Source organism: Rattus rattus, chromosome 5 (assembly GCF_011064425.1).
Source record: "Rattus rattus isolate New Zealand chromosome 5, Rrattus_CSIRO_v1, whole genome shotgun sequence".
Lineage (NCBI taxonomy): Eukaryota > Metazoa > Chordata > Mammalia > Rodentia > Muridae > Rattus > Rattus rattus.
Window position 1 is genome coordinate 8,027,390 of NC_046158.1, and position 6,000 is coordinate 8,033,389.

The 6,000-nt window shown below is 44.9% G+C and overlaps 1 protein-coding gene across 4 annotated transcripts in view; it reads right to left on the reverse strand.

The window, feature by feature from the left end:
* Positions 1–5,725, reverse strand: part of Tsc1 (TSC complex subunit 1) — a 45,575-nt gene extending 39,850 nt beyond the window's left edge. For 2 of the 4 annotated variants that reach the window (XM_032902957.1, XM_032902953.1), the window contains exon 1: positions 5,597–5,697. The gene's annotated coding sequence lies outside the window, so the exon portion shown is untranslated. Of the gene's footprint in view, positions 1–5,132; positions 5,535–5,596 lie in introns of those variants that run through there. The other 2 variants (XM_032902954.1, XM_032902956.1) reach the window with 2 other exon arrangements.
* Between the last annotated feature and the right edge of the window lie 275 nt (positions 5,726–6,000).

Sequence of the window (6,000 nt, forward strand, 5' to 3'; positions counted from 1 at the left end):
AGAGATCCTCTTCCCTCTACCTCCTGAGTGCTGGGACTAAAGGTGTGCACCACTATCCCCAGGATGATTACTTTTAAATATGGTACCTAAGGCTGAATTCCTAGTGAAGCATACAGGATCATCCAGCACAGACGTTTAAGAAAGTGACTTGTAACATAAACAGCCCCCAGGACTGAGCTACAGTGTAGCTGTAACTGTGAGTTGGCCTTCCCCCCTCCCCCCACTACCTGCAGGCTCATGTATTTGAATATTTGGTCCCCAGTGCTAGAACAGTTTGGGAAGGAGTAGAAGGGTCTGGTCTTGGAGGAGAGTTGTCACTGAGGGTGGGTTTGAGGTTTCAAAAGCCTACACTACTGCCAGTTTGCAGTTCGCTCCTCTTCTCATGTTCTTTCTCATTCATATTCTCTCCCTTTCCTCTCCTCTCTCCCTCTTGTGTTTATGGAGCAGACGTAAGTGCTCAGCTACTGCCCAGGCACCATGCTTGGCTGCCTGCCTGCTGCCATGCTCCCCTCCATCATATTCAGGTACCCTACCTCTCTGGAACCACGAGCCCAAATTAAATGGTTTCTACTATAAATTCCCTTAGTCAAATAAAAAAGTAACTAAGAACCTGGAGAAGAATCTGCCTGGAAGGCAGGAGTTTGATCCCAGCATCCACATAAAGCTAGGTGCAGTGGCACACATATAGCCCAGTGCTAGGGATAGAGGGAGGGAGCCTAGGGCTCAGTGGTCAGGTCAGCAAGTCTAGCTTAACAGGCGCAGGTTCCAGGCCAGTGGCAGACCCTGTCTCTGAGCTGGTGTTCCGAGATGACACCTGAGGTTGTCCTCTGGCCTGCACATGTTGTGGGCATATGTACATGCAGGAACGCAAGCACACAGACATTGAGTGAGTGGTGGGGCTAGTAATGCAGCACAGTTGATAGAGGGCTTACTTGCCATGTGCCAAGTCCCTTCATGCAACTCCCAGTATTGCAATAAAATAAATACACAAGAAAATTTTAAAAGTAGGCCTTTCCTTCCTACCAGTTTTTTTAAAAAAGTTTTTGATAATGCCCAAGTGTGTAGGGTTTGCTGGTTTTTTGTTTTTGTTTTTGTTTTTTTTACTGTTGTTGTTTTGTTTTTGCCTTTTAATATGTGTTTTGCCTAAATGCATGTCTGTGTGCCACAATTGTGCTTGGCACTTGCAGAGGCCAGAAGACTGTGTCAGATTTGCTGGAACTGGAGTTACAGATTGTTGTGAACCCTTATGTGTTGATGCCAGGAATTGAACTCAGGTCCTCTTAACCACTTAGCCACCTCTCTAGTCTCTAAATGTGTTTTTAAGAGCAGGAAGCTATCTAGAGTGACAGGTTGGGTTCTAAGCAAGATTCATAACATTTCTAACACTGGTTCCAAAATCCCATTATATATAGTCATTTTGGGGTAATCAGGTATCAAATGCGGATATTGGCTCACAGATTTGTATAGACCTTAAGAGAACAGATTTGTTCCCACCACAAAAAAGTTTTAAAACCACTACCTAGAGCTGAAGAGATGGCTCAGTGGTTAAGAGCACTGACTGCTCTGCCAGAGGTCCTGAGTTCAAATTCCAGCAACCACATGGTGGCTCACAACCATCTGTAATAAGATCTAGTGCTCTCTTCTGGTGCGTCTAAAGACAGCTACAGTGTACTCATATATAATAAATAAATAAACCCTTAAAAAAAACAAAAACAAAAAACACTACCTAGCCAAACATAATTTCATAACAATAATTTCAAAAAATCAGGAGGTTGAGACAGGAGGATTAGAAACTCAAGGAAAGCCTTGCCTACATAGTAATTCAGGACTGGCCTAAATAAATAAAAGTAAAATAAAGTAAAAATCCTACTCACCCATGGAGTGAGTTTAGGAGATTAACAGACTGGGCAGTTTATCTCAATGCAACATTGAATAGTTGGGTTCTGAAGTCAATCAAAGTTCATCTTCAAGCTCAGCAGACTTGCTATCAGAATCCTTTCCTATCCTCCTCAAGATTATAGGAAGAGTAAAGGGGATGAGACACGAAAACTCTCAGCTGTGCCTGGCACATAACAAACCTTTGTAACAATGTTACCACCAAACAAAAGGTATTGCAGAGTACAGAGTGTTTAGCGGCACAGCCATTTACTAGCAGGTATTTGAAACACTAAAAAAACCATCCTGTAACTTAAAACCGATACACTTCAAATTTGCTACTGTTCTCTGTGAGGGACACAATGTAGCATAAGTTTAACCCCCACAGGCAGAAAACCACTGCATGGCCCTCCATCACCACCCTGCTCTGCCCTATTGCATGGCCAGGGTAAGACTAGATCAAGCATCATGATGACCCTACAGCCCTATTTATTTACATCACAACCTATGATACTCAGGTCAGTAGCTACCATGCCTTGTTTGGGAATAATGCTGTGCATGTAAGTCACTTTACTCATTAGATGTCAATCTAAACTCATTCAGCTACAAAATATATCCTTTTACTTTACTTTCTCTATTTCCTTGTATACAACCCCCCCCCAAAAAAAAGGAGGGACTAGAAAAAACTGACAAGGTCCTAAGGTCTTTTATACGCATGGAAATATGCATATCTTTTTATTCTTTCTAATTAAAATTAACATTAAATTAGTAATTTTTAGCAACTATAGACTTAAGAAGTAAAAAGAAAAATTAAGCTCAAATTTATGGGAAATCTCAATGAAATTTAAATGAGTATGCACACCAAAAATATTGAGTTTACACACAAAACTCTATTACATAGTTATCAACTGATGATCTAAGATTTTTAAAACACACATGTTCAAAACAACAACAAAAAAATCCTCAACTATTTCATATACTTTTCTTTCAAGCCTGTAGCCAATAAGACTTGTCTTTAAAAGGAGATTTATAAGAGAACATACAGGGAAACATTGTTTAAAGGTAAACAACCTCACTGTCCCATCCAGCCCAGGAGTCACTCATTTTCTTTGTCATTATAGAACCATTAACATAGGGTCAAGACCAATTAGCATCTGTCAGAGTATTTACTAAAGCTCAGAAAGACTTTGAATCACAGAAACCTGGCGTTAAGGATATCCAGTCAGTTCCAGAAGTAAATACTCACTCAGTATAGCACTGGAATTTTTTTTTTTTTTTAAAAAAGGAAGACCTGCAGCTTCAAAAACTTTGAAGGAAGACAGAATAGATCAAGCCAGCTGTGTGCAAAGTACAAATTCACCACAACTTCACAAATAGGCTAGAAGAGAGCTTAAGAAAGGCTTCTGTAATAAATTATAAACTGAAAGGAGCAAATAGCCAAAACGATACTTTAAGCCCATGATCACCTAGCTCTTGGGTACACAGAAGCAGACTTCTTCCCAAAACAAAAAAACAAACCATGCACAGAATACCTCTACTCGAGGGCAGAGCACACAGGTATACCTACTATGCGGCCAGATGTTAGCTACACAGAGGGTCAGATAGATTCGTTTGGGATTCTTTGCCTCTGGCAATTCTGTTCTCCTGTAAACACTGCATGTTTAGGTTTGAGTTAGATCTGCCCTGGTCAGACTGTTTAGTTCTATCCCCCAAGTCTGCCCAGAAAGCATCACAGCACAGCAGCAGCAGGACCAGGTAACTCTGCTCTTGTCAACAAGGAAGAGTGCCACTTAGACACAAGACTGCAGACACTTCAGCTTATTGAAAACATGCAAGACACTGGCAGCCCACTTCCTTCTACCTAGGAATTTAGGGACATACCAAGTGTTCATGACAACAAGAGATGCATGCAGCTGAGAACGCTTACCTCATCTGCCCTTCTAGCCCCATGATGTAAGGGTGTTTTTAGAGAAGATATTAACTTTAGTGAGAAGGTATTTCCTGTTCACATCCTCTATAAATACCCCTTACATTTACACCAGGTGGTTAGAAAAGTCTGAACAGCCTCGTTTGCCTGATGTATGACTGTTACAGGGGCATTTCCTTACAAAACTCTAAATCAGTTTTCCCATTTGCATATCCCAGGTTTATTCAGCGATGCTCAACTTAAGAATCACATGTGGGTTGCTCAGTAAATCAAAGGCTCCCAGAAGATTAGGCTCTGTGATGCTTCTTGGAATTTACCACTGCACTTTCCCAGCCTGTTTGAATGCAGATGACTCCAACTTGATCCTAAAGTTATAAATCAAAATATCTCAGAAGAGCATTAATCTATTTTAGTACTTTCACAGCTTTGGCTACGTAAAGTGAAGTGCTAATTCTATCCTTTTTTTTTTTTTTTAAAGTAAGGATTTCAGCTTTTTTTTTTTTGCAGTGAATATCATTAGTTTTTTGGAAAATTACAAAATACTTTGTAATCCAATTTGTATTAACAAATACACGTTACTCTAAGAAACAAAAGCATACAACAAATTAAATGCACCCTGCTCAAAATCAATCTCTCTCTCTCTCTCTCTCTCTCTCTCTCTCTCTCTCTCTCTCTCTCTCATACACACACACACACACACACACACTCACTCACTCAGTCACCTACCTTGGCCAAATAATTAACTACACTCACTTAATAATAGGCCAGCTTTAATCAAATAACAGACAAATGAAACCAGTCGGACCTCAATTCCAGTGCTGTCTCAGACTAGGGGGGTGTGACCTTGGGCAAATTATCCCAATCTCTCCAGGCCTCAGTTTCTTCATCCAGAAAGACTGCAAATTGCTTCTCCTTTGTCCAGAACCAAAGACAGGATGGCTACTAAGCACTTCCAATAGTGCCCGGTCACACAGACAACCCCTAACCCCGCCCCCCAAGATCCCCCCCCCCCCGCAAAAATAGTTGCGGTTACTTTCGGACCACATTCCCAGCCATCCCCACGTCGCTGCCTTCCCAAATCCCAAATACAAGAAGCCAAACTCTTTTAACCCACAACACAAAGAAAGTGCTTGGATTCTAAAATGATGTCTGGGATGGCAGGCAGCGGGTCCTCCAGTTCCTCAAATGAATGAATGAGCGTTCAGCAGTGGCTGGGCAGGTAGCTGTCTCTAACCAGCACCTCTCCGACTTGGAGGTAACTGTCTTTCAGCATCAATTAAACACCCACAAGTACACCCAAAGCTAAGCACTCGGCCGTGCACACTCTCACCGAGACAGCGGGCGCTGGACAGCCTCCGGTGCCCACAGGCGGCCTTCATTCATTGTCCACCCCCAACTCCGGCTGCTTCTGTCGAGTCTCGGGCCGCGACCCCACCCCCGGGTCCCCGTGCTCCGCCCGGGGTCTCTGACCTGCGCCGCACACCCCCACGGGAGCCTGTCACCGCAGCAAGCGAGGGGGGCGGGTTAGTGGAGCCACCCCGGGCCCGGAGCTGCAGCCATCCATGCCTTCGGACAGACCAGGCCCGCTTCAGTTCCCCGGGGCCCCGCCAGCCCTAGCCGAGCCCCACCGGAGCCAGCGCGCGATGAGGGCGAGGAAGAAGCTCCCTGAACCCCCTTCCCTGGACCCCCGACTCGGCCAACGCGCTCCGCAGCGCCCTGCAGCCTGAGGTCACGCTGCCAGGGCTGCCCCGAAAAGCTCACAAGGAAAAGAAGGGGAAACACCCCCGTACTCACCCACCGTCTCCTCCCCCTCAGCTGTTTACCTCACAGTCCCTCCAGCCTACAGGGCGCCGCCATCTTGGACGCACAGCACCTCCCCCTGGCGTAAAGCGTCCTGAACGGCGGAGGCCTCCGCTATGAAAAAGAGTCCCTGCCCGGGTCTCTCCTACGCCCCAGCTTAATGCCAGATGACCAAAGCCTCAGACACTCCAGATAAGATAGGATATACAACTTATGACGATACAAGCTGGCCGAGAAAAATAAAACCTAGATTTTAATGTGGGGATGGCGGAAGGATCGCGAAGGTGGTGGCCCACTGAGAGATCTTGTGACTCTAAAGGAGGCCGAAACAAGTGCCGGCGCAGAGGGCGGAGCCACGAGAGCTGCCGAGGGGTGGGGTGGGGAGGGGCGGCCACGTG